This window comes from Pongo pygmaeus, chromosome 3, assembly GCF_028885625.2.
Source record: "Pongo pygmaeus isolate AG05252 chromosome 3, NHGRI_mPonPyg2-v2.0_pri, whole genome shotgun sequence".
Lineage (NCBI taxonomy): Eukaryota > Metazoa > Chordata > Mammalia > Primates > Hominidae > Pongo > Pongo pygmaeus.
The window spans coordinates 197,600,001-197,622,063 of NC_072376.2; the positions used below are offsets into that span (position 1 = coordinate 197,600,001).

The 22,063-nt window shown below is 42.7% G+C and overlaps 1 protein-coding gene across 1 annotated transcript in view; it reads right to left on the reverse strand.

Moving 5' to 3' along the window:
- ENPP6 (ectonucleotide pyrophosphatase/phosphodiesterase 6) overlaps positions 1-22,063 on the reverse strand; it is a 169,861-nt gene that overhangs the window by 142,280 nt on the left and 5,518 nt on the right. The window lies entirely within an intron of this gene.

Consider the following 22,063-nt stretch of genomic DNA (forward strand, 5'->3'; position numbering starts at 1 on the left):
AGATATTCAACCTCCTAGTAAATCAAGGAAAATCAAATGCAGACAACAAAGACACCATTTGCTCCTCCATCAGATTGGCACAAGAAGTTGACATAGTGCTGCTGGGACTGTAAATTAATAACGCCTTTCCGAAGAGCAATGCGGCATTACCTAGTAAAGTTGAGGCCACACTTACTCCTGTACCTAGCAATTTCATTCCCGGGCACTTACCTAGAGAAGCACCGCAGTCTGCTTCTGACACTTACAAATGGCTTACTCTGGTCAAGTTATTTAATCGCTTCCTGTGCTTATTTAATCGCTTCCTGTGCTTCAGCTTCCTTGTCTGTAAAATGGAGAAAACGTTCGCGTCTTTCCCACAGGGTTATCATGGATATTGACTGAGTTAATTTATGTAAAGCAAGGTCCTTTACAGATGGTGTCTGACCGCCCCATAGTAGACACTATAAAAATGGCAGACTCCACTCTGTATCTCTGGCCCCACCCACTGTCCCCATCAGTGGAGGAGATAAAAATCTTGGCACACCACAGTCCACTGTGCCCCAGAGAAGCTCTCATATATTCGCTTGCACAAGGAGACAGGCACATGGAGATTTATTGCAGCAGTGTTTGTAATAGCAAAAAAACTAGAAATAATCCAAATGTCAATTAACAAGGGTATCAATAAATGACATCAGTATTTATATAATGGAACACTATACATCTGTTTAAGAAAGTGAACTAGACTTAAGTGTCTAGTTCTTGAATAATCTCAAGACCAATCTTAAGTGAGATAAAAAACAAGCTGCAGATGGATGCATGCACTATAAAATGTTAACATGTAAACACGCAGCTCAGTACTCTCTATAATAACAGTACAAACACCATGAAAATTATAAATACCAAAATTAGAATTGGGGGCTTCTCTATAATAATTGTACAAACATTATGAAAATAATAAACACCAGAATTAGAATTGGGGGCTTCAACTTTGTCTATAATGTTCTATTTACTTTAAAAAACAACTAAAGTGTGTGTGTGTAGGTATATATATGTGTGTGTATGTATATATACACACACATATATATAATACACACATATATATATTAAAAATGTTACCATTTCACAAACGTGAGGGCTGGTTCATTGATGTTGTTAATATTATGTGCTCTGATTTTCTATAGGCCAGAAACATATTATAATTTTATGTTTAAAAAATCAGCAGGCCTTGGAGATTAATTGAATGTGTGGGTGGTAAGGGAGAGGAAATGGTCTTGGGTGACTCCCAAGGTTCTGCCTTAAATGACGGAGTGGTACCATTTGTCAAGATCAGGACTCTAGAAGACCTGCCACCTTTAAGCAATCACTTCATCATATAAATCAGAAAAAGGAGGGACGTTAATCTAATTCAAACCATAATCCAAGGTAACAAAGGAACTTTATCTTCAAACTAGAACTGGGGAAGTGATCTCAGCACAGCTGTCAAGAATGGGCAATTCTGAGTCCTGGCTCAAAGTCTCTGGTACAAATGACCTAATGTTCTTTCTTTATGTCTTTGGCGGATAAATAAAAATCGTCAAGTATGTAGAGGGAAGTAAGATGGATTATTTAATAATTATAAGAGAGTTGAAATGTAAAAACTCATTTAAAACCAATAAAAACTGCTTAGTGATTCGTAAAGAAAACTGGAAAAAATGGTTTGTCAAAGGAATATGTTTGAGTTTACATTTAAAATGTGCAATGTGAAGGAACAATGTAGTAGCACATACACTGAAAATGCCTTGACAAAGAATTGTCGCATCTTGGTTGCTCCTGGACTGTAGTGAAGTCCCTTATTTCATTTCCGATAGTAATAATTTGTGCCCTCTTTCTTTTTTTTTCATAGTTAACCTGGCTAGAGGCTTATTAATTTTGTTGATCTTTCCAAAGAACCAGTTTTTTGCTTTATTGGTCTTCTCTATTATAAATTTCTTATTTTCCATTTCATTTATTTCTGCCTTTAATTCTTACGATTTCTTTACTTCTGCTTACTTTGAATTTAATTTGCTCTTTTTCTTCTCTAATTTTCCAAAGTGAAAACTTAGACAATTGATTTTAGATCTTTCTTCTTTCCTAGTATATTCATTAAATTTCCCTCTAAGGACTGTTTTGTTGCATCCCACAAATTTTGATAAGTCATGTTCTCCTTTTCATTTAGTTCAAAACATTTTGAAATTTCTCTTGAGATATCTTCATTGACTCATGTGTTATTTAGAAGTGGGTTAATGTCCACATATTTGGAAATTTTCCAATTATCTGAATGTTACTGAGTTTTAGTTTAGTTCCACTGGGTCTGAGAGCAGACATTGTATGATTTCTATTTGTTTAAATTTGTTAAGCTTTGTTTTAGGGCCCAGAACGTGATTTATCTTGCTGAATGTTCTATGTAACCTTGAGAAGAATGGACATTCTGCTGGTGTTGGATGAAGTAGCCTATACATATATTCAATTGATTGATGATATCAAGTATGTCATCTTTATTGATTTTTTGCCTGTTGGATCTGTCCATTTATGATAGAGGGGTGTTAAAGTCTCCACCCATGATAGTGAATTTATCCATTTCTCCTGGCAGTTCTATCAGCTTTTGTCTTGCATAGTTTGGTACCCTGTTGTTAGATGTATGTATGCTAAAGATTGTTATGTATTCTTTTAGAATTGACCCTATACAATGCCTTCTTTGTCTTTGATATAGCTACCCGGCTTTCTTTTGATTTGTTAGCATGATACACTTTTCTCTATTCACTTAATTTTAATTTATATATGTCTTCATCTTTAAAGTGGGTTTCTTGTGGACAATATAGAGATGGTCTTGTTTACTAACACCACTCTGTCTTTGTCTTTTATTTGGTGGATTTGGATCATTGATGTTTAAAGTGATATTTTTATATAGTTGGATTAATGTCTACCATATTGGTTACTGTTTTCTGTTAATATTTGTTGCCCTTGTTCTTTGTCCCTATTTTTGTTGTTCACTCATTTCCTGCCTTTTGTAGTTTTAGTTGAACATTTTATATGACTGTATTTACTCTCCTTTCTTAGCATATCATCTATACTTCTGTTTTTACTTCTTTTAATGGTTGCCCTAGACTTTACAATATACATTTACGCTGAATCCAAGTCCACTTTCAAATAACAGTATTCCACTTCATGGGGCATGTGACTACCTTATTATAACAAAATAATCCAAATTTCTCGTTCCTGTTTCTGGTTTCATTGCTTTTATTAATTCTACTTATATATAAAATGCATAATAATATATATGTGTATGTACATATATAAGATATTCATAAGCATACATCATAAAATACATTATTGTTATTTTCAACAGTTTACTGTTTGATCAATTGAAAATAAATACAAATAAAAATTTGGGGGGGGTTTGTTTGTTTTCAGACGAAGTCTCATTCTGTTGCCCAGGCTGGAGTGCAATGGCACGATCTTGGCTCACTGCAGCCTCCATCTCCTGGGTTCAAGTGATTCTCCTGTCTCAGCCTCCCAAGTAGCTGGGATAACAGACACGTGCCACCACATCTGGCTAAGTTTTTTGTATTTTTAGTAGAGATGGGGTTTCACCATGTTGTTGTTCAGGCTGGTCTCAAACTCTTGACCTCCAGTGATCCACCAGCCTCGGCTTCCCAAAGTGCTGGGATTACAGGCGTGACCCACTGCACCTGGCCACAAGTTTTTATTTTATCTCCACTTACTTTATCTTTGATGCTCTTCCTTTCTTTATGTGGCTCCAAATTTCTGACATATTTTCTTTCCCTCTAAAGAACTTCTTTTAACAGTTTTGCAAAGCAGGTCTACTGGCAAAAAAACTTCTCAATTTTTGTTTGTCTGAGAAAGTCTTTATTACTCTTTCACTTTTGAAGGATAATTTCACAGGGTACAGAATTCTAGCTTTTTTTCTCTCTCTCTCTCAACACTAAATATTTCACTCCACTCTTTTTGCTTGCATGATTTCTGAGGAGAAGTCCAATGTCACTCTTATCTTTGTTTTTCTATAGGTTACATGTATTTTTCCTCTGGCTTCTTTCAGAATGTTTTCTTTATGTTTAAATTTTTTTGGTTTGAAAATGATATGCCTATATGTAGGGTTTTTTTTGGCATTTTTACTGTTTGGTGTTCTCTGAGATTGCTAGGATTTGTCGTTCGGATCTGACATTCATTTGGTGGAAATTTTCCATCATTACTGTTTCAAATATTTCTTCTGTTCCTTCTTTCTTATCTTTCTGATATGCTTATTACACACATGTTAAAACTCTGGTAGTTGTTCCACGGTTCTGGGATACTTTATTCTGCTTTTTTCAGTCTTGATTCTCTTCGTTTTTCAGTTTTGGAGATTTCTATCAAGTTATCCTCAAGCTCAGAAATTCTTTTCTCAGCCATGTTCAGTCTACCAATAAGCCCATCAAAGGGATTCTTCATTTCTGTTAGAGTGCTTTTGATCTCCATATATTTTTTTTAATCTTTCTTAGGATTTCCATCTCTCTGCTTACATCGCCCAACTGTTCTTGCATGCTGTCTACTTTATTCATTACAGTCCTTAGCAAATTCATCATCTTGTTCTAAATTTTCAATCTGAGAATTCCAACATCCCTGCCATGCCTGGTTCTGATGCTTACTCTATCTTTTCGAGTTGTGCCTTTTGCCTTTTAGTATGCCTTGTAATTTTTTCTTAATAGCCAGACATGATGTAGCAGGTAAAAGGAGCTGCTGTAAACAGGCCTTTAGTAATGTGGTGGTGAGGTGTGTATGTGTGGAGGAAACGTTCTATAGACCTAAGATTAGGTCTCAGTCCTTTAGTAAGCCTATGCTTTGGACTGTGTTTCTCCATTTTTTTCTTCCCCCGTAGGTGGGACAGGATGGCTAGAGTGGGTTGGAGTTCGGTATTGTTTTCTCCCATGTGGAAAGCTAGAGCCGACTGAAGTTGATTGTTTCCCTTCCTCCAGGTCAGTTAGGCTCTGGTCATACCCCAGCAGGTGAGGGTCTGGTTTAAGTAGTTTTCCCTGAGGCCGGGCCTTGTGAAGAAGAACAGAGTGCTCTGGCGTATTTCAATATGGTATCTTTTCCCTTCCTTCTGCCAGAGAACGAGAGGATTTTTCTCCATTATCTACTGTGAGAACTTGGTAGGGCTCTTGGAGGTAAAATTCATGAAAGTGGCTGGGGGCATGGTCACCTAATGACTGGGTCTGCTTGCAGTTTTTAACTCCTAGCTTGTCCACACTGAGTCTCCAACATTTGTCAATTACAGTTCATATTTCCCTACCACAAAACCAGTTCCCAAGGTGGTCTCTGCTCATGAGTCTACTCTCGTAAGCTGTAACTCCCTGTATTTCCTATCTGTCTCTCCCATCTTGGGGGCAGCCATTTGCCCTGTGTCCTCAGCTAGCTTATGGATCCAAGAAGAGTTGCTGATTTTTTAGTCTGTTCAGGTTTTCAGTTGTTGTTAGGATAGAGTGGATACAGTCATGATTTCTTTTCTTTCTTCTTCTTGTTTTTTGTTTTTTGTTTGTTTGTTTGTTTGTTTGTTTTGAGACAGGGTCTCACTCTGTCACCCAGGCTGGAATTTAGTACATGATCATAGCTCACTGCAGCCTCAGACTTCCAGTCTCCAGAACTCTTCTCACCTCAGCCTCCTGAGTAGCTGGGACTTTAGGCACAAACCATCATGCCAAGCTAACTTCTTTTCAATTTTTTGTAGAGATGAGGTCTCACTATGTTGACCAGGCTGTTCTCAAACTCCTGAGCTCAAGCAATCCTCTCACCTCGGTCTCCCAAAGTGTTGGGATTACAGGCATGAGCCACTGCACCTGGCCAGAGCAGTGATTTCTAAGTTCTGTACATGCAGAACTGGAAACAAGAAGTACCTTCAGAGCTTTTTGAATTCCAGAATAATGGTGGATAGGAGCATAAACTTTGTGCTTGGAAGATTCTAAATGGATCAGGTAAGAATATATACTTTGCTATTAGTCCATAGGGCTTGGTTAAGCCTTGTCTATGTAAAGCATGGTTAGAAAGGGCAGGCCCTGCCTATATTCCAATGAGATGCCATGTCATGGGAAACTAAGAAGGTAAGAATGCCTAGGAACAAGTACAGGAAAGGAAGGAGTTGCTAATCTGGAAAACAATAAATGTACGTGGCTGTCAGGACAAAATTACCAACTATGTTTTGTAGAATATTCATTTAAATCTCAGTGACAGGTATTTGGCCACTCTTAACACAGGCCAATCCCCTTCTAAGTATTCTCTTCCATGTAGGCATGCTCAGCCTTGAACCCCTACTGCAGAGAAAACTCTATGGTAGCCATTTTGTGTTACTTGGCTATTTTCTGGGGGCTTAGCCACAGCTGATTTGGGTAAGGGTGGTCCACTGACCCAAGAGTAGCCAATCCAACAGTGTGAGAAGGATAGGATCCTCATAGGATCCCATGAGCCATCACCATCAAATTCTCTCTTCTGGGAACTGGAACTTGGATCCATGTTAGACATAAAGACATATGTGAGCTGAAGCTGCAAAGAAGCAGAAACCACAAATAAGCAGAGGAATTAAGATGGCAGAGAGGAGCAAATGAAGAAAGAGAAACAGATGTGTGTGGAGAGACTGTCCATAACCTAGAGAAGAAGGGTGCAGCCAGGACTACTTTTGCCTTGGATCTTTGCCGACTCCATTTCTAGCCCATGTCATTTTTTCAGTAAATCTCCTTTTTCATGAGGGGGTCTGAGTGAGACTCTGATCTTTCTACCATCATCACATACTAAGGCTACTAGCTGCCAAGCCACACAAAGTACCTCTTTCCTCTCCAGGGTTTCACCAGTGGATTCCAGAAAGCGAGCTGCAGTTTCCTTCCTCGAGAAACTTTAAGGACGTCAATTATACAACTGCTTGAATTAATTCAAGTGGAGCCGGAAGTGGCCCACATCACCTACAAATACACTCTCTAGGCCTGTGTTTATTCAGCCAAAAGAGTTTTGTCTTGGTTTGACCCAAGCTGTCCCCTGATTGCAAGAGGCTGGACCATAACATCTAGTTATTGGGAGCCCATCCTCTGAAAAGATACACGGATTGAAGCAATTTTCAAATACAAATTTATTACAGAGACAGTTTATTGTATTGAAAATAGTGACTGTTTTTAAACACCAAATGCTGTCATTATGTAAAATTTGTGCAACACTCTCACATCTTAAGTTATAAAAGAGCTAGATACATACATCACAGAAAATATATATTCCAACTCAATGTGTGCTACTAGCAACAGAAGTTTAATTTTAAATTGGGTTATAGAAAAATCAAGTATAGTAAATAAAACTTTTTGAAAGTCTAATGGGGATGTCATTTCCAGGAATGTAATGAATTAAATACCAAGACTGACCTTCTGGCTAAAACAACTAAAATGCTGAGTGGTTTCTTTAAGATAATTGTTACATGCATTAATAAGCTGTCAATAAAGAAAACAATCATTGGAGGCTGAAATCAAGTGAACACAAGAAACCAGAGTGGGCTGGGTGCGGTGGCTCATGCCTGCAATCCCAGAACTTTGGGAGGCCAAGGCAGGTGGACCACAAGGTCAGGAGATCGAGACCATCCTGGCCAACATTATGAAACCCCATCTCTACTAAATATACAAAAATTAGCTGGGCGTGGTGGCATGTGCCTGTAATCCCAGCTACTCGGGAGGCTGAGGCAGGAGAATCACTTGAACCAGGGAGTCAGAGGTTGCAGTGAGCTGAGATTGCGCCACTGCACTGCAGCCTGGTGACAGAGTGAGATTCCATCTCAAAAAAAAAAAGAAAAAAAAGAAAAGAAAAGAAACCAGAGTGATGAGAGCACTAACATCAGTTCTCAACAGGAAAACACTTGTCAAGCTGATCACCTAGAGGTTTGCTTTTTAAAGTTTCACTCCTGGCAGGGAACAAGAGACAAATGCTAGGCCAGCTAAAGATGGGGAATCTTATAAAATCATAAAGGTAGCATTCTAGAAATCATCACCACCAGAAAGGAACACATACACACACACACACTTCACACCATCATCAACAACAGTCACCGTGAGAAGACAAGAAGGGAAAACCGCCTGCCTTAACGTGGAATGACTGGATGCCTGAGGGATGAAAAGTCCCCTGAGAATTCCATATCACAAGCCAGCTCTCAGGTGAGTTTGAACCCCAATTCACATTACCATGTTGTCAAATAAACCTCAGGAAGAGAACGTGGCTTTAGATCAGTGGTCTCCAATCTTTTCGGCATCAGGGACCAGTTTCATGGAAGACAATTTTTCCATGGCCCAGGATGGGGGTAGGGATGGCTTGGGATAAAATTGTTCCACCTCAGATCATCAGGCATTAGTTAGATTCTCATAAGGAGCTCTCAACTTAGATCCTTCACATGTACAGTTCACAATAGGGTTGGCACTCTTAAGAGAATCTAATGCTGCTGCTGACCTGACAGGAGGCAGCGGTCAGGCGGTAATGCTCACTTACCCACACTCACCTCTTTCTGTGTGGCCTCGTTCCTAACAGGCCATGGATGGATACTGGTCCACGGCCCAGGGATTGGGCACCCCTGCCTTAGATTGCCCTTAGGTGATGGTCCCACAGGTGCCTGCCTTCCCTGAAGAAATTCACCTTGAACTTGAGACCCAAAGAATCCTCACACATAAAATTCCAAGGAATAGGAGCCTAAACACACACACACACACACACACACACACACACACACACACAAACACACACCCCAAAAGGAAACAAGGAACTTCACTGAAGAGTGGTAGGTATAATAAATAGAATTATCAAAAGTTGGAATTATTGGTCCCTCAATATTGTTAGGCCTCAAGACGCATCACCCCAAAATATCCCAACAGAGACCAGGATATGCCACCCCAAAATATACTTCTTTGGCATATTTTGAGCTGATGATTCTGAGAAACTGCAGACACAGGAGTGGCTCTTGTCCTTTAGTAAAAGAAATTTACCTTTATAAAGGATATCTACATTAGTAAAAGTATCTGTATCAGGAAGACGGCTGCTCCTGACAACTTTTATTACCTGAGAGACTTTTTTTTTTTTTTTTTTTTGAGACAGAGTCTTGCTCTATCACCAGGCTGGAGTGCAGGGGCACGATCTGGGCTCACTGCAATCTCCATCTCCTAGGTTCAAATGATTCTCCTACTTCAGCCTCCTGAGTAGCTGGGACTATAGGCATGCGCCACCACACCCAGCTAATTTTTGTATTTTTAGTAGAGATGGCGTTTCACCATGTTGGCAAGGCTGATCTTGAACTCCTGACCTCAGGTGATCCTCCTGCCTTGGCCTCCCAAAGTGCTGAGATTACAAGCATGAGCTACTGCCCCCACCCTATCACCTGAGAGACTTTTTATCTGCCTAACAAAATAATCTTTATTCATCTTACATTGCCTCCCCTCACCCTCGCTCAACTTGTGTCACCACCTGCCCTCGGAAGCCCCAAGCTCCTATTCCTTTCTGTAGCTCGGGATGCTGTACAAGCTTCAATCATCTGACCTTTCCTGGAGTCTCACATTTTGTGGGACTCCTGTGTGTATGTACATAATTAAATGTGATTTTTCTCTTGTTAATCTGTCTTATGTCAATTTAATTTATGGCTCAGCTAAAGAACCTACAAGGCTGGAGGGAAGCCGTTTTTGCTCTCCTACAATATAAAATACATATATTTGGTATGCTTAAGAAATAAAAGAGTAGGTAAAAATATGAGTAAGTGGTTAAAAAAACTGTTTAAAGCTGAAGCATATACCTTAAAAATAAAAATTCCACAACTGAAAAGTAAAATAAACACAATAATAGAAAGTTAGACAAAACTAAATAAGGCATTAATAAACTGGTAGGTCTGAGAAAATTATGCAGAATATAGTACAGACAGACAAAGGGAAAGAAAATATGAAAGAAATGTTGGGAAACTTGGAGGATAGACTGACAACATCTAAAAAGCATTTAAGCAAAATTGCTAATGTAGAGGAGAAGGCGGTAAAGTAATACACAAAGAGATGAAAGCTAATTTCCCAGAAAGGATGAAGGACAACTGTCTAATTCAGGAAGCTCAATACATTCCAAACAGGAGAAATTAAAAGTAATACTCATCCAGGCAGATCATAGTGAAATTGCAGAACATCAAAGACAAAAAGAAAAATTGTAAAAGCAGACATAGTGAAACAAGAGATTACTCAGCAGGACCAAAAGTTAAAATAACAAATTATTACTCAATAGCAACAAGGGAAGCCAGAAGGCAATGGAGCAATATCATCAAGGTGCTAAATAAAAAATAATTACGAACCTAGAATTGTGTGCTCAGGGAAAATAACTTTGAAGATTAGAACAAAATAAAAGTTTTTTTTTTTTTTTTTTTTTTAGTCTTTCGTTTCAGGGGTAAATGTGCAGGTTTGATCTAAAGGTAAATTGCGTGCCACAGGGATTTGTTGTACAGATTATTTCATCACCTAGGTAATAAGCACAGTACCCAATAGGTAGCTTTTCAATCCTCTCCCTTCACCCACCCTCCACCCTCAAGTAGGCCCTGGAAAAAGTATTTCTAAACAGACTGAAAGAGTTTGCCTCATAGATCCTCATCAAAAAGAAATTCTAAAGGATGTGCTTTAGGCATGAGGCAAGTTAGCCCAGTTAGAAAGTTTAAGATGCGAAAAGAAATAAAAAAAATGTTAAATATGCTACCAAATCAAAAGAAATATCAGTTAAAACAATATTAATAATAAGGTTCCATGGAATCAAAAATTGAAATAAAATACACTACAATAATTGCATATAAATCGAAAAAGACCTAGTCATTGTTTTCTCAACTGAAAACTTTACATTAAATTTTGTAAGTAAATGTATAACTTTAAAGGTAGTAGGAAAAAGAAGAAAGTGAGCAAAAATAATCAATCCAAAATAAGACAAAAAGGAAAGAAAAAAATAGAAAAGACTGAACAATAGTAAGGGCAAAACATGATGAGAGAAATAAATGCAGATGTATTATTACTTATAACCAACGCTAGGACTAAATTCACCCTTTTGAAGACAAAGATTGCTGAATTGGATATTTTAAATGCAACTATATGTAGTTAGATAGAATGAAAAAGATCTAGTATTTGATAGCACAAGCGTTGACCACAGTCTTATAAATAACTTAAAAAGTATAATTGGATTGTTTTTAACACAAGAAATGACAAATGCTTGAGACAATGGGTACCTCAGTTACCCTGATGCGATGAATACCTCATGTACCTTATAAACATATGTACCTACTATGTACCCCCAAATTAAATTTTTTTTAAATGCAACTATATGCCACTTATAAGTATTGTTTAAAATGTAAGGCTATGGTAACATTGAAAATAAAAAGGTAGGAAAAGCCATAGCATATAGATTCTAAACAAAAGTCAACAGGCGTGGCTATATTAACATCTGGCAAAATAGAGTTTAAGGAAAAATCATAGCTAGAGATAAAGAGAAGCCATAATGAAAAGACGAGATTTCAGAACATCTCTCAAGTAATTGATAGTTCAAAATCATTAAAGATGCATATTTTAACAGCATAATCAACAGGAAAAATCTTATGGATAGATACTGAACATTGCACCAAATGAACAGATAATTCATATTTTTTCCAAGTATACATGGAATAGCTATGAAAAACAGACCATAAAATAACAAATGTCAAAACTGGTATCATACAACCAATATTCTCTGGCCATAGCTAATTAAGTTTTAAATCAACATTAAAAGGTAAGTATATAATTACTTTTCTAATAATAACATAAAGATCTGTCATACGCAGCATTAAACTAAAGTCATTCCACATCATCCTTACTGAGTTCTCTCTGTGGTCCCTGTGTTCCTAAGTTGGCTATTTGGCATCTGTGGCTGATTTTTCTGCATACAGCCTTAATTAGACGCACATGATTACCATATTAGACATTTTACCTCATTGGAAGCAAACTCTTTAGTACAGAAGTCGCATATTGTGCACTCTGAGGTGTCAGGAGCATATCTTGTGACGAGGAACCCAGAACTCTCTAACAGAGAAAATGAATCCTCATTCCCAGTTCAGAGCAATCTTAGATGACATTTGGTTTGAACACGCCTTGTCTAGGTAAGCAATGGCCACGGTTTTAGATCCTACATGCACCACTTAGAGACTTCGAATTTTGGGTTTTCTATGTTTTTATATAGTGTCAGTTCTGATAACTTATCGGCCTTTCTTTCCACAAAGTAGGTTTCAAAGACAGAGAAGATTGTTTAAAATGTTACAGCGTCGATGGCTAGGTTAAAAAAAAAAAAAAAAGACCTTGGTCTGAATGGCATGTGTTACTACGGAAGTATGAGCCCTGAGGATGCTGGGGAAAATTGTCCAACGAGGTCTGCACGGAGCGCAAGGGCAGGCATGATCCCCTTCATTTTCGACCTGTTAGGTCAGCCCTGAATACCATTTTTTTTTTGTTTTTGAGACGGAGTTTCACTCTTGTTGCCCAGGCTGGAGTGCAATGGCGCGATCTCGGCTCACTGCCACCTCTGCCTCCCGGGTTCAAGCAAATCTCCTGCCTCAGCCTCCCGAGTAGAGGGGATTAACAGTCATGCGCCACTACGCCCAGCTAATTTTTTGTATTTTTAATAGAGACAGGGTTTCTCCATGTTGGTCAGGCTGGTCTCGAACCCCCGACCTCAGGTGATCCGCCCTCCTCGGCCTCCCAAAGTACTGGGATTACAGGCGTGAGCCACCGCGCCCGGCCTGGATACCATTTTTAAACACAGTGTTTTCCTCTATCTATACCCACAAACGGGCAAAATGGCCTCAGTTCTTCAAAGAGCTGTCTCCCTCTAGTGGCCAAAGATTAAAAAAAAAAAGAACCCTGCAAGGGACTGGAATCACTAAGGACATAAAACCTTTACACCTTTGTAGGGAATATAGAAATAGTCCTTGAATTTGGAGGTATTACTGTAGCATATAATTTTATAAGTACCCTCATTATGAATCTGGGAAGGATTATGTCAATTTCAAAGGGTTACTGTGAGAACTAATCTGAGTATCACTACATGAGCTCAGCAACGAGGTGTTGAGACGTTACAACTGGGAGGTTGGCAAGGTGTTGAGACGTTACAACTGGGAGGCTTACTCGCTAGTACCTTCCTGGCTTTGGCACAAGCGTTTAGAAGTAAAACGGAGAGCAATGACAAATCATGCACCTTCATTGTCACTCCCAAATAGTTGAAGACATGGACTTCAGCAGTTGAGACCATAAATGTCAAAGGTATCCTGACAAGCTGGAGCTGCCCCGTGGTAGACATAACGATATGGCTCCCATGACTGGAGGAACACCAGGGTCCTTGGTCTCGCGCCAGTTTGAATAAAACGACACGGACACATGTGGAGTGGTTTTAAGGAGTGGAGAATTTAACAGGCAAGAAAGAAGGAAGAGGCTCTCCCTGTACAGAGACAGACAGAGGGATCTCCAAGCGGAAAGAGGGAACCCTGGGTGTGGTGGAAAACCCCCAGTCATATGAGGAGGCTGGAGGAGGCGGTGTCTGATTTGCATAGGGCTCAGGGATTGGTTTCACCAGGCATGTCATTCACGTAGCCGGTGGAAAAAACTGGCCTTCCCACCCCAGTCCTCTGATATGCAAATGCCGGGCCCCCTGATGTTCTTCACACATGGGGATATGTGGGGGCGGCCATGTTGCCAGGCACATATGGGGACAAGAAGATGACACTGGGAATTGCCATGTTTGGGTGGACCCAGTTTCTAACAGCTGGCATTTGTGTATCAAAGCTTGCCCACCAACTCCCGTACTAAGAGTTGGGGCTTTCCTGCTAGACAAGAAATGTTTCTGGAGCTGCTTTAAAAGAAAAAAAACTTCCCAAGGACCCCTTTTCCTCTCTGCCTAAAATAATTTCTTAATAACTCCTTAATGGCCCCTCAAAAATGTTCACGTCCTATCCCTAGAGCCTGTAGATGAAGTAGTTTCCATGGAAAGGGGGAATTAAAGTAGCAGATGGAATTAAAGTTGCCAGAGGATTATCCTGGATTATTGGGGTCCATCCAGGGGAATCACAAGGGCCCTTAATGTGGAAGAGGGAAGGAGAAGAGGAGGTCAGAGTAATGTGTCATGCAAAGAACTGGAAGAGCTTGCACGGCTGCTGCTGGCTGCTGCCGTCTGGTGCGAGAAGGAGAGGATCACAAGCTAAGGCACGTGGGCAGCTGGAGGGGTCAAGGAAAAGGATTTCCCCTAGAGCCCCTAGAAAGAAACCCAGCCCTGCCAACACTTTTACTTCAGTCCTGGGAGACCCGTTTCAGACTTGTGACATCCCAGAGTGTAAGATAATACATTTGTGTTGTTTTGAGCCACTCAATTTCTGATACATTTGTAAGAACAGCAATAGGAAACTATGCTGTATTTGCTCTTCTGGAGGAAACAGAAATACTGACAGACGGTGAAGTCATTCTTCCTAATTAGAAGTGACCTGCCAGTAAGCCTCGTTTGTACCATGAGCTCAGAAGTCTCACATCCAACCAAGATTCAGACTCTAGAACATGGACCCCAGTGAGAGGTGACAAGGTGCTGGCGGCCCTCGCTCACTCCCAGCACCTCCTCGGCCTCGGAGTCTGCTCTGGCCATGCTTGAGGAGCCCTTCAGCCTGCCGCTGCACTATGGGAGCCCCTCTCTGGGCTGGCCGAGACTGGAGCCGGCTCCGTCTGCTGGCGGGGAGGTGTGGAGGGAGAGGTGGCGGGGGTGGGAATGGGGGCTGCGTGCGGCCCCCCGCGAGCCAGCCTGAGTTCTGGGTAGGCGTGAGCTTGGTGGCCCCTTACTCGGAGCGCTGCCAGCTCCTCGCAGTGAGGGGCTTAGCAGCTGGGCCAGCAGCTGCGGAGGGAGCACCGGGTCCCCCAGCACTGCCGGCCGGCCCGCACCACACTGGAATTCTCACAGGGCCTCAGCTGCCTCCCTGCAGGGCAAGGCTTGGAACCTACAGCCGGCCATGCCTGAGCGCCCCCCACCATGGTGGGCTCCCACACCACCTGAGCCTCCGTGACGGGCGCTGCCCCCTGCTCCGCGGCACCCAGTCCCATTGACCACCCACGGGCTGAGGAGTGCAGGCACCCCATGCGGGACTGGCAAGCAGCTCCACCCACGGCCCTGGCATGGGATCCACCAGGGAAGCCAGCTGGGCTCCTGAGTTGGGTGGGGACTTGGAGAACTTTTATGTCTAGCTAAAGGTTTATGAACACACCAATCAGCACTGTGTTTCTAGCTCAAGGTTTGTAAACACACCAATCACCACCCTGTGTCTAGCTGAAGGTTTGTAAATGCACCAATCAGTGCTCTGTGTCTAACTAATCTAGTGGGGACCTGGAGAACCTTTATGTCTAGCTAAAGGATTGTAAATACACCAATCAGCACTCTGTATCTAGCTAATCTGGTGGGGACTTGGAGAACTTTTATGTCTAGCTAGAGGATTGTAAATGCACCAATTAGCACTCTGTGTCTGGCTCAGGGATTGTAAACACACCAATCAGCACCCTGTCAAAATGGACCAATCAGTTCTCTGTAAAACAGACCAATCAGCTCTCTGTAAAATGGACCAATCAGCAGGATGTGGGTGGGGCGAGATAAGGGAATAAAAGCAGGCTGCCCCAAGCAGCAGTGGCAACCTGCTGGGGTCCTCTTCCACAGCGTGGAAGCTTTGTTATTTTGTTCTTTGCAGTAAGTTCACTCACTGGGTCTGCACTGCCATTACGAACTGTAACACTCGCCACCTAGTTCTGCAGCTTCACTTCTGAAACCAGCAAGACCACAGACCCACTGGGAGCAATGAATAACTCTGGATGGGAGAGACGAACAACTCCAGACGTGCTGCCTTAAGAATTGTAACACTCACCACGAAGGTCTGCAGCTTCACTCCTGAAGCAGCGAGACCACGAACCCACCAGAAGAAAGAAACTTTGAACATGTCTGAACATCAGAAGGAACAAACTCTGGACACACCATCTTTAAGTAAACTGTAACACTCACCGTGAGGGTCTGTGGTTTCATGCTTGAAGTCAGTGAGACTAAGAACCCACCAATTCCGGACCCACCAGGGTCTTGTTCCTCAGTACTCCTTCCCATATGGAGAGGAGCTGGCCCTTCTATTCTCCGTAAGACTGGACAAGCATTAAGTATATTTGCAGGCTGAGTATCTTTCTTCTCTTGTATGTTTGTGTCTTGCAGCACTACACATTTTATGAGTCTATGTATTTGTAGCCTTTCAAGGAATTCATAAAACACTGACACTTTTGCCTCTGCCTCTGCATCTATTCCGTAATGAGTTGCATCAAAACAAGACCCAATGCTTTCCCATGTTGCGAGATAATGAGTGAAAAATTGAGCAGTGGGAAGCTAAGGAAAGAAACCTGTAGCCAAGAAGGCTGATGCCAGTGGCAAGACTAAGAAGGGTAATCCCAAACCCAAAGAGCCCAGGATGGGGAAGCCCCTCTGCAGCAGAAACCGTGTCCCGTCAGGGGAATGGGCAGATATTCCTGATCTGTTTGTAGTCCAGAAAAGTCATGTACAAGAGGAAGCATTCAGTCGCTAAATCCAGAGTTTGGAAAAAAAAAAAAAAGTTCTTGCTACTGTCACAAAACCAGCAGAGGATGATAAGAATGGAGGTGCCGGATGGTTAAACGTCCCGAAATGCCTACCTATGCGCCTACTCAAGATGCGCCTTGGAATCATGGAGCCCTGGCAAAGAAAAGAAAACAAACAAAACTCTTCAGTCAGCACGTGGGAAGGCCGCAGGCAGCCTCACTGCCCCCGGGACTGCTCCCATCATCCTCACTGGGCGCCACGGAGTCCAGAGGGTGGTTTTCCTGAGCTGAGCAGTAATTAGACCTCGGTCCTCAACTGAGTTCTTCTGTGTAGAACATACCGGAAATTTGTCATCACCTCCATCAAAGTTGCTATCAGCCGTGTGAAAATCCCCCACATCTCACTGCTGCACATGCACAGACACCAGGAAGGTGAGCACTTCCACACAGAGAAAGGAATGCAGCTTACACAGCAGCGCAAGACAGATCAGAAAGCTGTGGACTCACAAATTCTGCCCCGAACCAAAGTTGTCCCTCAGCTCTAGGGCTACCTTCATTCTGTGTTCTCACTCACAAACGCAATGTATCCTGACCAACTGCGGTTCTCAATTTCTTGCAAAGAACCTAATTAAATAATGGATACATTTCAAACCAACCAACCAAGCCTGGGTGCTTCTTGCAGAAAGCTTCCAGCACTTTTTGCTGGATGGGAGCCCAGTCCTCACTGCTGCGAGGAGGAGCAGGGGCAGAAACAATGAGTGCTGTCCCCAGCTGCCCCCAGCCAGGCCTCCAGGCCCAATTCCTGCTGCACCTAGGGGGCCGTCACCATGGGCTCCCAGGGACACACGCGTGCTGCCGGAGGGCAGTGTGAGCAGAAGGGTCTACTCCCTGCAGGCTTCAGAACAAAGGCGCTGATTCAGGGCTGCAGCTTCCTGCTGCTGCTAGCAGAAGGCTGCAGGCCGGGCTCTCCTACCCAGGCAACATCACACTTCTGGCTTTCTTCACTGAGTCCGCAATAAATAGGAGGCTTTGAGCTGCAAAATGTGATGCTGTATTTCATTAAACCCCAGAGACCCCAAATGACTGCCCCTGTGCTTCTGAGGGGTTTCTTAAGGGTGGTGTGTTTCCAGGGTGAGTTACAATACCTTTTGTCCCCCAAGTGAGACTATTTTGCATATGTGCTACTCTGGTTCGGCCCGCGAGGCTGTAGTGGGGGCTCACACATGGTATTTTTGTGGGGAGTCATTGCCATTTGCTTTGACTGAGACTTTTTGGAGGGCTTTGCTGTCAAAATTCTCACTGCACCTGCACGGTCAGTAAATACCCTGTTCCAGCCTCCTTCCAGGCTTAAAACCAGTGTGGAAAAGTTTAGTCGTGTGTTTGACGCAACTGCATCTCGTTGCTACGGAAACCCGGGCTGCTACATAAACCTAATTCTATATTCCTCTGGCCTAGCCCACCTTTCACTAGCAATTTTAAAGGAGATTTTCGCCTTCTCTGGGTATTAACCTTTGACTTGGAGACACTAGAGTGGCTTTGTGGATTGTAGAATATCCGTATGCAAGAACTCATAAAACCACATCCAAAACAGCCATTTCATAGGCTGTGGTCTCTTGACACGGAGGCCCACTCAGCCAAGAAGACAATCTCCGTTGAGTCCTTCTCCAAGAAGGATCAAGAGCACCAGAGAAGGGCCGGCCGGCAGCCCTGTGATGAGAAGCACTCTGCTGGCGCACCCAAGCTGCAAGGACCGTGTCATGATCGATGGGCAATGCCTGCCACAGACTTGGGGGCAGAGGCTGCAGAGGCACAGGTTCCCCTGAATCAGACACCATATGTCTACTTCAGAGCAAAGTGGTGTATTCAGTCTGTTATTTACTTGGACTCCTAAAGCAAGACGGTAGTAGAAGTCCCTTCTGACCCTCCTAGAGCACAGGACCCTTCTAGAATCAGGTTCCTCGGGGCTTGGGCCTGGTGTCTCATTCCTTTTATTTTGGGTCAAGAGATGTGCTTTTCTTGAGGATTTGACACAAACCACTAAGAGTTAGCCCTGATATAAAATGGGGGCCTATTCTGCCTAGAGCAGGGGCAGAGCCTGTCTGATTTCCCTTTCCTGAAACGGGGGGCTCTGGGAGGACTCATTAGGAATGTTTTTGTTGTTACCATAAGTGAAGGAAAGCTGACTTGAATTAGCTCAGGCAAAGGTTGAGGGTAAATGGCAGTGACACCCCACCAAAAAAACCCTGTGGAATCCCCTGCTACAGCCTCAGGGGCTGGACCAACAAGCACACATGCAAAGTCGTCTCGCCTGGCGCACAAAAGGTGTTATAAATCATTCTGGAAATACATCACCCTTAAGAAACCCTTCAAAAGCACAGGGGTAGTAATTTGGAGTCTTTGGGGCTTAAAGAAATACAGTGTCACACTTTTCAGGCTCACAGCCTCCCATTCATTGGATACTCAATGAAGAAAAACAGAGAGCCTGGCATGGTGGGTGCCTGTAGACCCAGCTACTCAGGAGGCTGGGGCGGGAGGCCCTCGTGAGCCCAGGAGTTTGAGCCCAGCCTGGGCAACATAGTGAGACTTGAGAAAAAGGAGGAAGGAAGGAAGGAGAGGAGAGGGGAGGGGAGGGGAGGGAGCGGGGAGGGGAGCTGCGATGTTGCCTCGTGTTGGGAGTGGAGATTTCAATGTGCCTCAAGAGAGGGTCAGGATGCAGTCAGGCCTCAGTGACCTCTGTCCTGGCAGAACTCTTCTGCCATCTGGAGTCTAGTTCACTCTGTCATTGGCTTCAGACACTCTGTCATTGGCTCTTCTAGAGAGCCAACATGTCTCCATCAGCTCCTGAACCTCCAGCTCCCAATCAGGGGCACTGACTCCTTCCCTTCATTCCAACTCAGAAAAGTGCAGGGAGGGGTTCTCATTGGCCCATCTTGGACAAGGAGGCCCTCTGGACTGACCGCCATGGCAACACTGAAGTGGTCTGGTTGGCCTGACTTGGGTATTGTGCTTACAGCTGGATCACGTAGCTAGGGCAAGGGGCAGGTTTGAGGACCCAGAGCTGCTTCTGGAGGCCCGCCCCTAAGTATCAGGCCCTCTAGGAAAAGAGCAGAGTGACCACTGGTTACACCTCACTGTGACCATCATCCCACAAGTCTGGACTGGGCATGGGAAGGGGTGGAGAAACCCTCAGCTTTAAAGTGGGTGAAAGGAGTCAAAACCATCAAAGTCCCAGGGGCCCAAGTAATGGAGACGTGTCCAAAACTCAGAGCCTGAGGCAGGGAGACTCAACCAAAGTAGCAGCAGGAGCAGTAATGATAGCAAAAATAGTGCCATTCATTGAGCACATATCTTGTGTCAAGCACATAGAAAGCACTTTCCACGTGCTATTTCTAATCCTTGCAGCAGCCCTGCATGGTGGGTGCTATTAGTCCCATTTTGCAGTAAGAAAATTAAGACCCACAAACTTTATGAGATGCTTCTATAGGCTCAGAACTAATAAATGCCAGAAATGGTTCTTCCATGAAGGGTCTGGGAAAGGGATGAAGCAGGATGAAGACAGTTGCTCCGGAGGTCACTTAATGCTCCTGCGACTCCCTGTGGCAAAGGGACTCAGCGAGAAAGAGTCTTTTTGGAGGGACTGTGCAGGGTCTGTGGTGGGGGAGGGAGCTGTAAGAAAAAGACAGCCCAGAGGGAGACTGTGTGCTGGACTGGACCTGGAAAGTTTGGTGAGGACCACAGGTTCTTGGATTGCCTGGGACTGTCCTGATTTCACCTGGTATTTTGACATATGTAATAATGGCACCCCTTTCATTCGCAAAAGCAGTGGTGTGCTGGTAAATGTATAAAATAGGGTTTCAAATACATATACACACACACATATGCATAATACGATAATACATATTGCATATACATATACAATATGCAGTATATATTATTGTATTATGCATATATGCATATATATACATACAATGTGTGTGAATATATGTATATGTATACATATATGCAATATGTATTATTGTATTATGCATATATGCATATACATATAGTAGGTGTATACTATATACACACTATATCTATACATACAGTATGTATGTGTGATTATATGTGTATGTATATGAAATGAACTGAATGATTCTGTCCCCCAAAATTCACATGTTGAAATCCTAACCCCCAAAGTTAGGAGATGAGGCCTTGGGGAGGTGATTAGGTCAATGAAGATGGGCCTCCAGGAATGAGATTAATGCCCTTATAAAGGAGATCCCAGAGACTCCCTTGCCCCTTCTGCCATGTGAGGACACAGAGAAAAGACACCATGTATGCACCAGGAAACAGGCCCTCATGAGACAGAGAATCTGCTGGTGCCCTGATCTTGGGCTTGCTTCCCAGCCTCTAGAACCGTGAGAAACACGTTTCTGTTGTTTCTAGCCCATGCAGTTTATGGTATTTTGTAATAGCAGCCTAAAGGGACTATGACAATATATACACACACACATACACATATTTGAGATCAAGGCTGTGTAATACACAATTTACAATCAGTAATAAAATTTATGCTATTCTTTAATGTAAATTTCACATAGCCATTGATTCTCATAGAATAAAATTCTGTGAAAATTTTTGGTTGATTTTTGCTAAAACCTTGTATTCTTAGTCAACTTGTGGTTGTAATTCAACCATGATTTGTCAAATGGAGATGCATTCCAATCTGCTAATTCTTTTCCCAATAAGTTTATTGTTGCTAAATCTGATATGTGCGCTAACGTTAAACCATTTCTCATCCTCATGAAAATCATATTCATTAAGCAGAAACCTCTTTCAGCTCCAGTATTACTCGCTACAATCATGCTACCTTCATAGAGTTGCAGGAATCAGAGCATAATTTCAGTGTGTATTATTTAATAATGGATGCGTTTAATAACTGGCTCCGGAAAATTTAGTGATCAGCTCATTGTGCATCGCCGTGAGCAGCCAGGACAACCACACTGCTGTAAGAGGGTCCTGTTTCTGCCAATAAACCATTGGCTCACCCTACTTTTAGAAGCTCGACTCCCCGTAACTGCAGTGTTGGTGACTGTGACATTGTATTCTTAAGGCACCAGTCAAGGGGAGAGTGGGGGGAAGAAAGGGCTATGGGATGGGAGGCTGGCATCCTGTCTGTGACCTGGGCTCTGTGTAACCTGTGCTTGCAGACTTCTAAACCGCTCCTCCTGGGTTAACAGACAGGGCCACTGAAGGACAGCGTAGGAGGGGCTGCCCCTGGGAGCCACGTGGACTCTCTAAGGGCTGCAGCTTCTCACCTTCTTAAAGCCAGGGAGAAGACGTTCTTACAACTTCCTATACTTGGAAAGAATATGAAGAGTCTGGCTCTACTTATAAAACCAAGTTTATTTCACATTTTTAGAAACCTCACAGTGCAGGGAAAATGATCAGAGAATAGGGGTTTTGACTGCTAACTTGAA